This window comes from Myotis daubentonii, chromosome 2 (genome assembly GCF_963259705.1).
Source record: "Myotis daubentonii chromosome 2, mMyoDau2.1, whole genome shotgun sequence".
In the NCBI taxonomy this organism is placed as follows: Eukaryota; Metazoa; Chordata; class Mammalia; order Chiroptera; family Vespertilionidae; genus Myotis; species Myotis daubentonii.
Genome location: NC_081841.1, coordinates 170,939,476 through 170,955,476, shown reverse-complemented (window position 1 = coordinate 170,955,476; position 16,001 = coordinate 170,939,476). Strand labels below are relative to the sequence as shown.

Here is a 16,001-nt window from a genome sequence, read left to right as displayed (position 1 = left end):
AATGTCTTAATTGCATTGTATTATCTTTCAGAAAATTGCTCCTTGAAAGCCATTTTAAACTGTCCTAAAAGGTTGTCTCACTTATGTTAGTCTCTTTTTAAATCACATAATCAAATATCTGTAAACACATGAATCCTTCATCTATTATAATTCAATTTAAGGAAACTATCAGTCAAAATTGAGATTAGACTTCTGTAAGATTTACACCATTTAAATATTTCTGATTAAGCACTGAAGTGGAAAACATCCTATAGATTTACACAGAGGTTGACAATCTCTGATCCTACCTTTGATAACAATTGCAGTCATCATTTTTTTTCCAAATCAAGAAGTTGAGAATTCAGCTAAGCTACTCCATGGTATTGCTGCCTGAACATCCATTTGGTTTGATCAAGCTGTTTGCAGGGAATTTAAAGTGAAATTAACCACCTCATACAAATGAACCCTTTAGACAGCAGCCCACACAGTCACAGCAGATGTAAGTCCCTCATAAGACTTCGCCAACAACCCTTGTAATCAAGTCTCTTCTGCTTCCAAATGCCTTCCCTTTATGTGCCACTTAAGAAGACCTCTGTGGGGCTCCCCCAAACCCCACTGTTTTGGTTTAAATTTTCAATCTGGACCCAGCTCAAGGTCCACTGATGAACCTAACAAACGCATGTGTCCCAAGTCCTCATTGTCTGCACTCTACCCTGACCTTCCCCTATGGCTCCTTGAGGCATGTGACAGGTACTTCCCCCAGCAACCGTGAGAATAAACTTCTCAATTTCAATTTTATTTTATTTTTGTGTGTGGTCTGTTATTGAACCGCAACCGCGACTCGCCATTCAACATTCTGTGCTCCACTTAATAAGTGTTAATTTGACAGACTCATAACAAGGTGTGAATAAATACCGTGTACTCTGACTGCTTGAATGAGAAATCAATTCTAGTGCAAACTAAATAAGAAAGAATTGTTTCATGATAAAAATATTAATAAGCATGCAGTATTCAATAGAGCAATAAAAGCACCTCAATAAGTATCACAGCATTTCTAAACCTTCCTGTTGCCTTTAATTTGAAAGTGTTTATTGCATGTTGGATTTCTGTTCCTGCCTTGAAGATATACACTCGCATTCATTTCTAAGGTAAAATAAATTTTCCCTTATAATACTTCCTAAAAAATAGTTGTCTCCCTCACTATCCATAAAAATGTACTGCTGACTTGTGATTAAAGATGACAGATTAAACATACTCATTTATATCATGTTCCTCTAAAACTCCACTAAAGTGATTTTTTAAAGATTTAAACCTGGAAGAAAAATTTAAAAAGAAGAGAAGAAAATAAGCAGAAAAAAAATGTTGGAGGTTCAAGAGCAGATGCAGGGATGGTCACTAAATTAGCAACCCTGAAAACGCTGCCTACTATATCGGCAGTTGGAAAAGTCAATGGACTGCTTGATTTATACTGCACAGGAATTTGCTGTATCAGGTATTTCGGCAGAACTCCACACTAGATGTTCTTTCTCCTATTGCAGTTTTGCCAGACAGTATCTGCCAAGATTATGAATTAGGATAGGTTTGTGTCTCCAGAGTTCTAATCAACCCACGATAAACCATAAAGTAAGAGGTAAACATGTACTCCCCGTTCAACAACCCAAACAATCAATATGACAACAATAAAAACACAAAAATTCCTGAAAAACACCGAGAGAGACGAAGACGACTACTATAAGGCCAAGGCAGCAGTTGAGGTAGACAATAAGGTGACATTAACAGGTAAAGCTGTAGAAAATTTTCAAAATTCACCCATTTTCTTCCTTTTTTTTTTTTTTTTTTACTCTTTTGGAATGACTACTGAGTGTCTCTGGAGTTTGCAGAAATAGCCTTGACCACTGATGCTGCACCAGGTGGTGTCCACTGAATAAATATCAAAGTAATATAAAATCACTGGGAAGTGAGTGATAAGAGAAAAAAAGTGCAAACTAGCATTCTGGTATTAGATACTCACTGTTTAACTCTAAAACCTACGAAGGTATGCTGTAAAGTAATGAGCTCCTTTGCTTCCGATACAACTTCTTCCTAAGAGTTAAAAGTGAAACACTTATCGTTCGGGCTACTTTGTGGAAAAGGCAGACAGGGTGGCCAGCCCAGCAGAAGTCATTATCTAAATCTTTTTCATTTGTACTCAGAATAGCATGAAGCGGAGAGCAGCCAGAGCTGTCATAGAAAGCAATGTCACTCAAACAGTGAAGTGGGGAGCCAAGGGCGATGAAGACAAGCAGAGGACCCATGTTTGGCAGGTTATCTTTTATTTATATTAAAAACCTTTATTTAATGTAAACATTTTCATGGAAGTCTATCAAATATACCAAAAAAAAGAAAGAAAAGAAAAAAAAAAGAAACGTGTGGATAAAATACTGAATTTAGCAGAAGGGGTAATAAAAATCATTTTGTGTTTCTACAAGATGGCTTTCTTGTAAGTGTTTATGACACACCATACCTCTCCCCAGAATAGCACATCATCACAATGTACTTAGAAATGTTTATGTTTTCTAGAAGTTTACAATTTTAAATGATATGAGGAAGGTTCCTTCATAATTTCATGTAAGAAATCCACTGCTTTTGGACAACACTAATAAAATATCACCATCTATTATGATAAAATAAATATATAATATTTACACACTTTTTGTTGTACGCATAGTATTTTTCAATACATTTGATTTTTATGATATAAAATAACCATTTATTAAAATAATATTTATTACATAAAATATAGAGTAATTTATTTACTTATAATTAGTAAATAAATTAAAATATATTTCTAGGATACTAAGATTTCTTGAGTGGTACAAAAGACAAAAATATATTATTATTTTTTGTTGTTAATCCTCACCCAAGGATATTTTTTCCAGTGATTTTTAGAGACAGTGGAAGGGAGGGAGGAATGGGAAAGAGAGAGAAATTTCGAGGTGAGAGAGACACATTGATTGATTATCTCCTGCACACATGGGGGACTGAACCAGTAATCCAGATACATGCCCTTGACCAGCAGCGACCCTTAAGTTCATGGCTGAAATTAACTACTGAGCAAACTGGCCAGGGCCGAAAATACTAGTATATTATTATGTAACTAGAGGCCCAGTGCACGGATTCATGCACATTGAAAGAAGATTAATTAGAAGAAATATTTTAGAGTCCGGGAAGGGACCACGGGAGATTGGCTGGCCTGGGAAGGACAGTGGAAGGTTGGCTCCAGGGCATGTCTGTCCCGTCTCGCTCAGAACTGATTGGCCAGACCCCAGCAGCAAGCTAACCTACTGGTCAGAGCATCTGCCCCTTGGTGCTCAGTGCATGTCATATATAGACTAGTCAAACAGTGGAACAGTCAGAGGGAAATTAGCTTTTATATACATATAGACTAGAGGCCCAGTGCACAAAAATTTGTGCACTTGGGGGGGGGGCGTCTCTCAGCCCGGCCTGTGCCCTCTCGCAGTCTGGGACCCCTCAGGGGGTGACCACCTGCTGCCTTAGGCCCGCTCCCCAGGGGATTGGGCCTAAGATGGCTATCAGACATCCCTCTGGCAGCCCGGCAGCCCTCGGGGGATGTCCACTTGCCAGCGGGGAGCAGGCCTAAGCTGTAGTCGGACATCCTTAGTGCTGCTGAGGAGGCAGGAGAGGCTCCCACCACCACCACTGTACTGGCAGCCATCAGCCTGGCTTGTGGCTGAGCAGAGCTCCCATTGTGGGAGTGCACTGACCACCAGAGGGCAGCTCCTGCATTGAGTATCTGCCCCCTGGTGGTCAGTGTGTGTCATAGTGACCAGTCATTCCCAGTCTTTCTGCTGTTAGGGTCAGTTTGCATATTACCCTTTTATTATATAATTAAAACATAGTGATTAATCACAAAAACAACATGTAATTATATATGTGTTTTCTGATGGTCTTAGGCGACCCCTGTGAAAGGGTCGTTCGACCCCCAAAGGGGTCTCGAACCACAGGTTGAGAACTGCTGTTCTAATAAATAGTTTGTGAATTTTCTGAGATCAAGACTAAGTGCATTATTTTCATCAGTTATCTTATTAATGAGAAACATGCCTACCTTATCAGGTGTATGGTACTCAAAGTAATTAAATAATTGCATTTATTTTAACCTCATCAATTTACTGGATTATGCCTAGACATGATACTAAATATAAACATTATTTCTGCTCAACCATTCATGAACCCAATACACTTATTTATAAATAAGGGTTGTAACTGTAAAATGAAATGCAACAACAACAAAAAACTTACTTGCACACAACATACACACACACACTAATCATATTCTCCCACTTTATTCATGCAGTTGTCTTTACCTAGAATGCCTTCCTCTATTACTAGATGGCAAAATTCCACCATCAAGATCCCATAAAAACCTATGAAACTTGAGACTCACTGTGGCCATTCTTATGCATATTCTTCCTCCCCACTTTTTTTTCAATAATATATCCTAGGATCTCAAAAATAGTATCATTTAATTTTTTATTGTTCTTTAAATTTTCAAAAAAGAATCTTAGTATTTTTCTTCCTTTCTTTTTCTAACTACAACCTATGATTATTTATTTACTAGAGGTCCAGTGCACAAAAATTTGTGCACTCAGGGGGTTCTCTCAGCCTGGCATGTGACCTCTCACAGTCTAGAACCCCTTGGGGGATGACCACCTGCTGGCTTAGGCCCGCTCCTTGGGGAATTGGGCCTAAGCTGGCAGTCAGATATCACTCTGGCAGCCCGGGAGCCCTCAGGGGATGTCCACTTGCCAGCGGGGAGCAGGCCTAAGCTGCAGTAAGACATCCTTAGCACTGCTGAGGAGGCGGGAGAGGATCCTACCACCACTGCTGCACTGGCAGCTGGCAGCCTGGCTTGTGGCTAAGCAGAGCTCCCCCTGTGAGAGCACACTGACCACCAGGGGGCAGTTCCTACATTGAGCATCTGCCCCCTGGTGGTCAGTGTGTGTCATAGTGACCGGGCATTCCCAGTCTTTCTGCTGTTAGGGTCAGTTTGCATATTACCCTTTTGCTATATAGGATAGAGGCCTGGTGCATGGGTGGGGGCTGGCTGGTTTGCCCTGAAGGGTGTCCCGGATCAGGGTGGGGGTCCCGCGTGGGTGCCTGGCCAGGCTGGGTGAGGGGCTGATGGCTGTTTTTAGCTGGTCACACCCCCTTTAGAGTGGGGGGTCCCCACTGGGGTGCCTGGGAAGCCTGGGTGAGGGGCTGATGGCTGTTTGAAGGCTGGTCAAGCCCCCCCCCCCACCAGTGGGGATCCTCACCCCATGGAGGTTTGGCCAGCCTGGGTGAGGGGCTAATGCCTGTTTTCAGCTGGTCAGTCACACCCCCTTTAGGGTGGGGGGTCCTCACTGGGGTTCCTAGCCAGTCTGAGTGAGGGGTAGGGCCGTTTTCAGGCTGGCCAAGCCCACCAGCAATGGAAGCTCCCAGCCTCTCCTTTTTCGCTCTTTTTTTTTTATTCTGGGATTTATTTACCTTCTATAATTGAAACTTTGTTGCCTTCAGTGGAGCTCAGAGCCAGCCGGGAAGTTTGGCTTCCTCCATCACTGGAGCAACCAAGCCTCCTGCTTGCTTCAGCTCCGTGGCTGCTGGCCGCCATCTTGGTTGGGTTAATTTGAATATAGTCACTCTGATTGGCTGGTGGGTGTGGCTGAGGTGTAGCAAAGGTATGGTCAATTTGCATGTTTGTCTTTTATTAGATTAGATGAAAGATCTTGTTGCTTACCTGTTAATCAAATATGTAATAGACCTATCATAAGATATATCATAGTAAAAATAGTGGGGAAAAATTTTTTTTAAAATATTTTATTGATTTTTTACAGAGAGGAAGGGAGAGGGATAGAGCCAGAAACATCAATGAGAGAGAAACATTAATCAGCTGCCTCCTGCACACACCCCACTGGGGATGTGCCCGCAACCAAGGTACATGCCCTTGACCAGAATTGAACCCGGGACTCTTGAGTCCCCAGGCCGACGCTCTATCCACGGAGCCAAACCATTTCTGGCAGTGGGAAAATTTTTTAATTAAAAATGTAAAATAGTAGCTAGTTATCTTTTAAAAATCTACTCACCTGCCCAGCTAGTGTGGCTATGTGGTTGAGCATGCACCAAGAGGTCATAGTTCAATTCCCATACCCAGGCTGTGGGCTCAATCCCCAGTGGAGGTGTGCAGGAGGCAGCCCGTTGATCATTCTCTCTCATCATTGATGTTTCTATCTCTGTCTCCCTCTCCCTTCCTCTCTCTGAAACCAATAAAACATATTTTTTTTAAAAATCTACTCACCTTTCCATGTATTATAACTACTTATTAGAGTATCTTTTCTAAATTAAATTGATTTCAGAGAGGAAGAAAGAGGGAGAGAAAGAAACATCAAGACATCAATGAGCCCTAGCTGATCTAGCTCAGTGTATAGAGCGTTGGCCTGTGGACTGAAGGGTCCCAGGTTCGATTCCAGTCAAGGGCACATGCCTGGGTTTCTATCTTTCTTGCCCTCTCCCTTCCTTGCTGAAATCAATAAAAATATTTTTAAAAAGAAAAAGAAACATCAATGATGAGAGAGAATCTCAATCAGCTGCCTCCTGCACGCTCCCGACTGGAGATGGAGCCCACAACCTAGAAATGTGCCTTGACTAGGAATTGAACCATGACATCTTGGTTCACAGGTCAATGCTCAACCACTGGGCCACACCAGCTGAGATCAAATATTTTTCTAACTTTCTCTAAATCTCTTTGTGGCCTAAATAAGTGACTTAAAGAAATTATATGAAATTGACATTTTAGTGTTCATAAAATTCTGTTGGAACACCGTCATGCAAAGATGGACAGCCACTTTAGAAGACAGTTTGGGAGTTTCTTATAAAACTAGGGAGACTTTATCTGACTGACTTATTTCACTTAGCATAATGCTCTCCAGGTTCATCCATGCTTTTGCAAATGGTAGGAGTTCCTTCCTTTTTACAGCAGCATAGTCATCCATTGTGTAGATGTACCACAGTTTTTAATCCACTCATCTGCTGATCTCACTCATTTGTGGAATATAATGAACAACATGAACTGATGAACAAAAGCAGATCTAGAGACAAAGAAGCATTGATCAGACCATCAAAACTTAGAGGGAAAGCAGGGGATGGTGGGGGTAGGGGGAGAGATCAACCAAAGGACTTGTATGCATGCATATAAGCATAACCAATGGACACAGACTCCAGGGGGGTGAGGGCACGAGTGGGGGGGCAGGGGGGCAAAAGGGGGATAAGGACACATATGTAATAGCTTAATAAATTAAGAAAATAAAAAATTTAGGGAGACTTATCATACAATCCAGAAATCACACTCCTCGGTATTGACTAAAAGGAATTGAAAGCATGTCCACACAAAAACCTGAACACAGATGTTTATAGCAGCTTTACTCATAATTGCCCAAACACAGAAGCAGCTAAGATATCCTTCAGTAGATGAATAGGTCAACTGTGGTACACCCAGAGAGGCCACAAAAAGCCATGGAATAAACTTAAATGTATATTGCTAAGTGAAAAAAGCCAAACTGAGAAGGCTACATGCTGTATAATTCCAACTATTTGACATTCTAGAAATGGTAGAACTAGGGAGATAATAAAAACATCCATACCTTTCAGGAATTACAAGGGAGGGAGGATTCAATAAATGAAGCACACAAAAATTTTAAGGCTGTGAAATTATCTATACATATAAAAGCCTAAGTGACCGTTATGACCAAATGACCAGAACGACCGGAATGACCGGTCAACCAGTTGCTATGACTCTCACTGACCACGAAGGGGAAGATGTTCAACAAAGGAGCTACCCCCTGATGGTCAGTGCACTCCCACAGCCAACCTCCCATGGTCAGCCAACCTTCTGTCGCCCTCCCCCATGCCAGCTACCCCCCAGATAGACCCCTATTGGGGGGCCAGCCAGCCAACCTCTTGGGGTCCCTCCCCCCAGCTGGCTGGCCCCCCAATAGGCCTCAATTGCTGGCCAGGCCGAGGAACCCCACCTGTGCATGAATTTGTGCACCAGGACTCTATTTCTATATAATAATACAATAGTGCATATACGTCACTATATATGTGTAAAAACTCATATACTTTACATCACCAAGATACCACCATGGCATAGGATGTCAATAGTAGGAGATATTGTGCATGTGTGGGAAAAGGGGATGTATGAGAGCTCTCTATACCTTCTACTCAATTTTGCTGTTACCTAAAACTTATTTGAAAATGATAATTTATTAATAATTTTTAAAATGTTGTGACAGATGGCAAGGCCTGCAAAGTTGATAATGTGTATTGTTCAGTATATTAAGAAAAAAAAATGTTCACTAATACCTGATTTAGAATAGCATATACAGGGTAGGGCAAAAGTAGGTTTACAGTTGTGAGTACATGAAACAGATACTTTATTCTTATATTATTAAGTGTTATTTATTGTATTATTTTCCATATAAATAGCTGTAAACCTACTTTTGCCCCACCTTGTATATTCTTTCTAAACCATGGGTTTCATCATGGCATACCCTGTTTAAAATCCTATGCTTGTACTGATTATTTTCAAGACTATTTCCCACAACAGATGTTTCTCTTGTTCAGCAACGCCGTTGGCCATGACACTTGCTATTCTCATAACCCCCATTTTATTCTTTTTTTTAAAAAATATATTTTGTTGATTTTTTACAGAGAGGAAGGGAGAGAGACAGAGAGTTAGAAACATCGATGAGAGAGAAACATCGATCAGCTGCCTCCTGCACATCTCCTACTGGGGATGTGCCCACAACCCAGGTACATGCCCTTGACCGGAATCGAACCTGGGACCTTTCAGTCCGCAGGCCGACGCTCTATCCACTGAGCCAAACCGGTTTCGGCCCCCATTTTATTCTTGCTTGGCATTCTTAAACTTCATATGTAAATACACTTCTTCTAAAAGGACTTTCATGACATTCTTCCCCCAAATGTACTTTTGTCTAAGTTAAACACAAAAATATAACCTCTTAAACCTTAATTTTTATTTTATGGTACTAAGTCAATTAAAAGTATATCATTTATTTTGATAATTTGTCCAAAGCTTGAAAAAATTTACTATAGTATAAACTCTATGTAGTAAAGGAACTATTATAAAACTAAATATTATTCTAGTAAAATACCTCATATATAATAGGCAAAATATAATTATTTTTGAATAAACAAATTAGCTTCCTGAAAGTAAATGCTGATAAATTTGACCCCTTACTTCTGTCCTGATGTGGTCTCTTAGATCCCTTGGTCACTTAACTTAATATAGTCCTTGTGCCTCTTTTCCATACTTTTTATTCTTTTATTTTTGTTCCTTACTCTACTGGATGCACCTTATAGAAATGAACATATTTAATAATCATCAGATCTTTGCCAATAGTCTGACATATACTAGGCTCTCAATAAATCTTCACTGAATAATTAAATATATTTTAATTTCCCTGCCTACTCTCTCTAACTCTGAAAAATGCATTATATGTATTTTGTCCTTCACAGAGCTAACACATTGCTAAAAATTTAAATAAATGTTCAATAAGTACTTGTCAGTCATTAAAAAATAGTTTTTATGTTTCTGTTCATCTCAAATTAAGGCATTTCCATACTTTCTAGTCAGAAAAATATTTTCATAGGGTAATACAACCATTCTTGTATTTCTTTAGTATTAAAATCTTCAACTCTTTTAGCTGTCTATGCAATACTTTCCTTCTTAAAAAAAAATTTAATGATTAATTGATTTTTAGAGAGAAAAAGGAAGGGAGAGAGAAACATCAATTTGTTGTTCCACTTATTTTTTTAAATAATTCTTTATTGTTGAAAATATTACATATACCCCCTTTTCCCCCTTTGACCCCCTTCACCCCCACCCTGCTCCCTGCTCCTGTCTTTTACCATCCTATTGTCTGTGTCCATGGATTATGCATATATGCATACAAGGTTTTTGGTTGATTACCTCCAACCCACCCACCCTTCCCCACCTTCCCTCTGAGATTCCGCACTCTTTTCCATGCTTCCATGTCTCTGGATATACTCTGTTCATCAGTTTATTTTATTACTTAGATTTCACATATGAGTGAGATCATGTGTTCCACTTATTTTGCATTCCTTGGTTGATTCTTATATGTGTACTGACTGGGTATTGAATCTGAAACCTTGTTGTATCAGGACAGTTCTCTAACCAACTGAACTACCTGTCCAGAGCTTCTCCTTTTTTTAATTGCCCTACTCAATTCAGGGTTATCAAACCTCATAAAATATTTGTCTTCATAATGACTCTGAACCTTAGTATATCATGCTTGCTTTATTAACATCTCCTTCTAAACTGTTTTTCTGATTTCAATAATTCTTGTACATATCAACCAATATAATATTATAGGACAAATATTGCCCAAGCAAAAAATATTACATTTCTGTTGTCTAAAAATTACCTAAATTAAAAGACATCCACAAGTTGACCTTACATGTGATCTACAGCTTGATAGAATTATTCATATACTTTATCCTCTGGATCTAATAAACTCATTTTTTAAATCATAAATACCATTTTATCTTACAAGACCCTTGTATTTTCTCAATTTCTGCTCTTCTTGATGGTTTCCAAATATAAAATAAAAATATTTTATTCCAGTTAACATTCTTATTCATGTCCTTCAGACATAGTGCATTTATTTTACAGGCTTTCTAGTAACAATTTAACCCAAAATTATTTTGCCCCTGCCAAATATACCTTCTTTCAATTGATTTTTTTCTTTCAGAATCCATTTGAAGTTTAAGAGCTCATGATTCCATAGGAAAGGCAAAGCTTTCATCAATTATCAAGCAATAGAGATGAAAAGTGATAGATAAGTGGCAAGAGCTTTAGAGCAGTAAGTGCTTTGGGATTTTAAAAAGTCGGTACTAAAATTTGCTGCTTTGTGCTTAAGCCTTTGTCATTCACAAAGATTTTAAGTATTTTAATGACAGGTGAGAAATTAAGCAAATTACCATTATGTGCCCAAATATAAAGATTTCATTGATCCAATAAATTAAAAAATAAAATGATTATTCTACCCACCTATCACACAGAAACAATTTTTTTTACAATGGAGAGTAACTGAAAAAAATTATCTCTGAAATCATTATACAAAAAAAATTAAATTAATAAGAAAAGAATAATAATATAAAATATCAAAAAGTAACTTTAAATAAAATTGACTTGTTTTGACAGAAACCATTGTAGCAAAGACTTTTCCTTAGACAAATCTAATAGGCAGTTAGACAGACATGAGCAGTGTAGGAACAAAAGGTCACCCAAGTGAGAAGCCCTGGGTGTCTAGCAAAAGGCAAAACTTGGATGGGACCTCCCCAACCAGGGTGGCATTTTCATCCCTAGCATATTGCTGGTCATACAGTTTAAGCATCCTGACCTTTTGTATTGATGGTCAGGCAGTTCAGACCCTCCCCTGACCTTCCCTCCCCTGGCATGTCACCAGTCATGTGGTAGACCCCTTAGTGGAGGAAGAAGGGGGGCGGGAAAATAGCTTCATATGTTTCCCTTACAAGACCGTGCACAGCCACTCCCTTAAGTATTAAACCCTCAAGACAATGAGGTTCTGGCCCGAATCAAATAATCTCAAGAACAAAGCCTTCAATCTGTTGACCACAGAGACGGAGTTTTAGTCAATCTAGAGATAACAATTGTGTTTCCGTTTCAGGACCAGTAAAGCGTCAAGGCCAGGTGGGTCAAGGCGAAGGCTGACATCAAGATCAACTGTAGTGACTAATGACCCCCTCCTCTGGCTCAGGTTCCTGAAAGGAGACCAGGATCCTGAAAGGACACACTTGAAAATTGATGAGTATCCTATTGAGATCCTCCCCTGAGACCTCCCATAAAATCCCCACTTTCAGGAAACAGATAAAATCTTAAAACAAAGGACTCAGTGTGGCTCTCTCTCTCTGGAACATGCCTGAGCCTTTCCCTCTCTGCTTCCCCCAGGCCAGTTTCCTTTGCTTCTCTTCCTCCCTTCTTTTGCCTGAGTACCTTATTTCTTGAGTCTAGGCAGCCCAACTGGCTTACTTCTTCCATGGCTTACTTCTCCTACCCCCTTGACTTTCTAAACAAACTTTCACTTGTATTTGAGTTCCTGGGCTCTGAATTCTTTTCTTAGCTGAACCGAAGAACCAAGGTCTAGCATCTGGTGCTGTTCCCAGTTAACACAACCACCCAATTTCCTACCACATTCTCATTTCATAAGATAAAGTGAGTAATCATCAGATAAACTTAAAAATATTCAAAATAATTCATACAACAGAGCAAATAAATAAAACGCATTTTATCATGAATCAAAAACTTTGATATATTCATTCAGAGAATCAAATGAAAAGGACATGTTTGACTTTTAAAGCAAAACAATTATTCAGAGGAATACTCAAGTCAAACAATAATCTTTGTATTTTGAGTGAACAAAGTTAATAATGAGATACAGAAATTGGAAACTTACATAAAAACAAATCTCATATTTTATATATTGCTCTACAACAAAGTGTTCGCCATTTCTAAAATAGTGTGTCAAATATTTTGAAAGCCTAAAAACTCAGAGGAATTTCTCTGATAGAAGAGATAAAAGTTGATAAGAAAATATCAGCTTGTTTTCCGGGTGATGACCATCTGTCTTTTTCCTGACATCTCCTTTGTCTGCAACATAGCCTTTCATCACCCTTTCTCTTGGTAGAAGAAATAAAACCAACTTGAGTAAAAAATATTAGATATCACATTTAAAAATATATAGCCATTGCAACATTATATTCATGTAAGTGGATGAAAATATTACTGAAGAAAGCCTTTTATTAGTTACTCCTACTGACTCATATTAACAAATATTTGCTAATCTTTATAAACACACTATACACTCTTTGCCTATAATATCCCCTTCATTTAAAATGTCAAAACCTATCACTTCTGATAAACTGTGTGATGAATATCCTTAAGGGTTCAGTTTATTTAAGAAGTACTTATAAATCAAATTATAGTATATCTTCCTTAAAATATTTTATATGTTTTTATTGATTTCAGAAAGAGGAAGGGAGAGGAAGAGAGAGATAAAAACATCAATGAGAGAGAATCATCAATCAGCTGCCTCCTGCATGTCCCCTACTGGGGATTGAGCCCGCAACCCAGGCATGTGCCCTGACTGGGAATCAAACCATGACCTCCTGGTTCATAGGACAGCACTCAACCACTGAGCAACACTGGCTGGGCTGAGTAATTTTTATTTGGGTGAAATTAAATCCTTGTGTTTCCAAAGCCCCATTTTCCTTAGTCCAGTCATAGAAGTGTAGCTGGAGTTTCAGTAAAGCTAAAAACAAAGCCATGACCAGAGTTTCTGCTCCATGCAGGAGCAGAGTCCAGTACTGCATTAGGCTAGCTGCAGCCCATTAGTTCATTGTATGTGTGTGTGGAGGGGGGGGAGGGAGGGGGGGTCTGCATGGCCATGGTCCATGTGGGTGAATGCAAGGAAGCAGGAGCAAAAGAACCCCACAAGCCCAGAGTCACATGTCTCCCAAGAGAGTTTAGAGCACGCAAGAGTGAACCGCTTTGTTTAGGAGGTCAGGTATTCCAAATTTTCACAGGCCTGCAGTGGCCATGCCCCTTCTTGCTAACACCTTTGTCCCCAGGTGTGATTGACAGCAAGCGCCTTCACTAGTCTCCCCAACTTTACTGGGTATGAGTCTATTTTCCCCCCTGTCCAGTGTCCTTCCCCCAGTGTTTTGCAAGGCACATGCCTATAATGTCTGGCCTTCCCTTTGCTCCTTCCCTATTATTTTGTCTTTTTTTAAAAAATGTTTTTGTTGATTTCAGAGAGAGGAAGGGAGGGAGAGAAAGAGAGAGAGAGAGAGAGAGAGAGAGAGAGAGAGAGAGAGAGATCAACCTCTTCCTCTCTAAAAATCAATAAAAACATTTTTTTAAAAGAAGCAAGTACAGAGAATCATTGATCAGACCATCAATCCTCAGAGGGAAAGCAGGAGAGGGTGGGGGAAGGGGGAGAGATCAACCAAAGGACTTCTATGCATGCATATAAGCCTAACCAATGGACACAGACACAGGGCATGGGGGGGGGGGGCAATGAGGGGATAAGGACAGATATGTAATACCTTAATCAATAAAGAAAAATAAATTTAGAAGAAGGAGGAGGAAGAGAGAAAAGGAAGTGGAGGAAGTAGAGGAAGTAGAGGAAGAAGAGGAAGAAGAAAAGAAGAAAGAAAGAAAGAAAGAAAGAAAGAAAGAAAGAAAGAAAGAAAGAAAGAAAGAAAGAAAGAAAGAAAGAAGAAAGAAAGGAAGAAGGAAGGAAGGAAGGAAGGAAGGAAGGAAGGAAGGAAGGAAGGAAGGAAGGAAGGAAGGAAGAAAAGAAAGAAAGAAAGAAAGAAAGAAAGAAAGAAAGAAAGAAAGAAAGAAAGAAAGAGGAAGGAAGGAAGGAAGGAAGGAAGGAAGGAAGGAAGGAAGGAAGGAAGGAAGGAGAAAGAGAAAGAGAAAGAAAGAAAGGAGAGAGAGAAAGAAAGAGAGAAAGAAATAACCTGTGAATGGAACAAGATCTTATTAAGAATAAATCTCGGGGTGGCTCCTCGGTGGGTGGCGGCGGGGGCCTGAGCGGTTCCTCTGGGCCCTGTTAATGTAGGGGCCGGCCCGGCCCGGGGAGGATGGCGCCCTACGGTGGGGACCGGCTGTGTCGGAGGTACCCGGAGTCCGCTGCAGCGCTGGGCGCCAGTTTTAGGAGAGGCCCGACTTTGACTCCTGGGGCCAGCTGGTGGAGGTGATAGACGAGTATCAGATATTAGCAAGACATCTACAGAAAGAGGCCCAAGCTCAACACAATAATTCTGAATTCACAGACGATCTAAAGAAAACCATGGGCAAAATTGCAACATGCTTGGAATTACGAAGTGCAGCTTTACAGTCCACACAGTCCAAGAATTTAAACTGGAGGACCTGAAGCAGCTAGAACCAATCCTAAAGAATTCCCATAATAAAGAACCACCTTACCTATAATAAAGAATTCCCATTTGACGTGCAGCCTGTCCCCTTAAGAATTTTAGCACCTGGTGAAGAAGAGAATTTGGAATTTGAAGAAGATGAAGAAGAGGGTGGTGCTGGAGCGGGTCTCCTGATTCCTTTCCTGCTAGAGTTACCGGTACTTTATTACCAAGGTTGCGGTCAGAACCAAGAATGACTTACTATCAGAAACGAGAAGATGCGTCTGAAAGATGCTGGACAATGCACTGATCACAGTCAGTGTAAAAGATCCGAACCGCACAATTTAACTCCTGTGCAAGATACCCCTGGGCTTCAAGAAAAGCAGATACAGCCCTAACCGTTTTTGGCTCAGTGGATAGAGCGTCAGCCTTCGGACCGAAAGGTCCCAGGTTCGATTCCAGTCAAGGGCATGTACCCTTGGTTGCGGGCACATCCCAGGAGCGGGTGTGCAGGAGGCAGCTGATTGATGTTTCTAACTCTCTATCCCTCTCCCTTCCTCTCTGTAAAAAAAGAAAGAAAAGAAGATACATATGTTCCTTTTAATGTGGACATTGAGCTCCAGAAGCATGTTGAAAAATTAACCAAAGGGGCAGCTATCTTCTTTGAACTCAAACACTACAAGCCCCCAAAAAGTTTTATCAGTACCAAGTGCATCGCTTTCATGAAGATGGATGAAATTAAACCTGGGCCCACTGTAGTAGAACTATACACGAAACCCACTGATTTTAAAAGAAAAAAATTGCAATTATTGACCAAGAAACCACTTTATCTTCATCTACATCAAACTTCGCACAAGGAATGACCCTGACATGAATAACTTGGAACTTCTGTGAATTTTACCACTCACTAGGAACATCGTAGCTCTGAGTAGAATCCTCTCCCTTCAGCAGGCAGGAAGCAGGCGGTGCCAGGCCAGTGGGTCCGAGGGAATCAACTGCAA

At 40.1% G+C, this 16,001-nt stretch overlaps 1 pseudogene; it reads left to right on the top strand.

Annotated features, from left to right (window-relative positions):
* The first annotated feature begins 14,727 nt into the window (after nt 1-14,727).
* Nucleotides 14,728-15,310, top strand: LOC132226759 (axin interactor, dorsalization-associated protein-like; annotated as a pseudogene).
* The last annotated feature ends 691 nt before the right edge of the window (nt 15,311-16,001 follow it).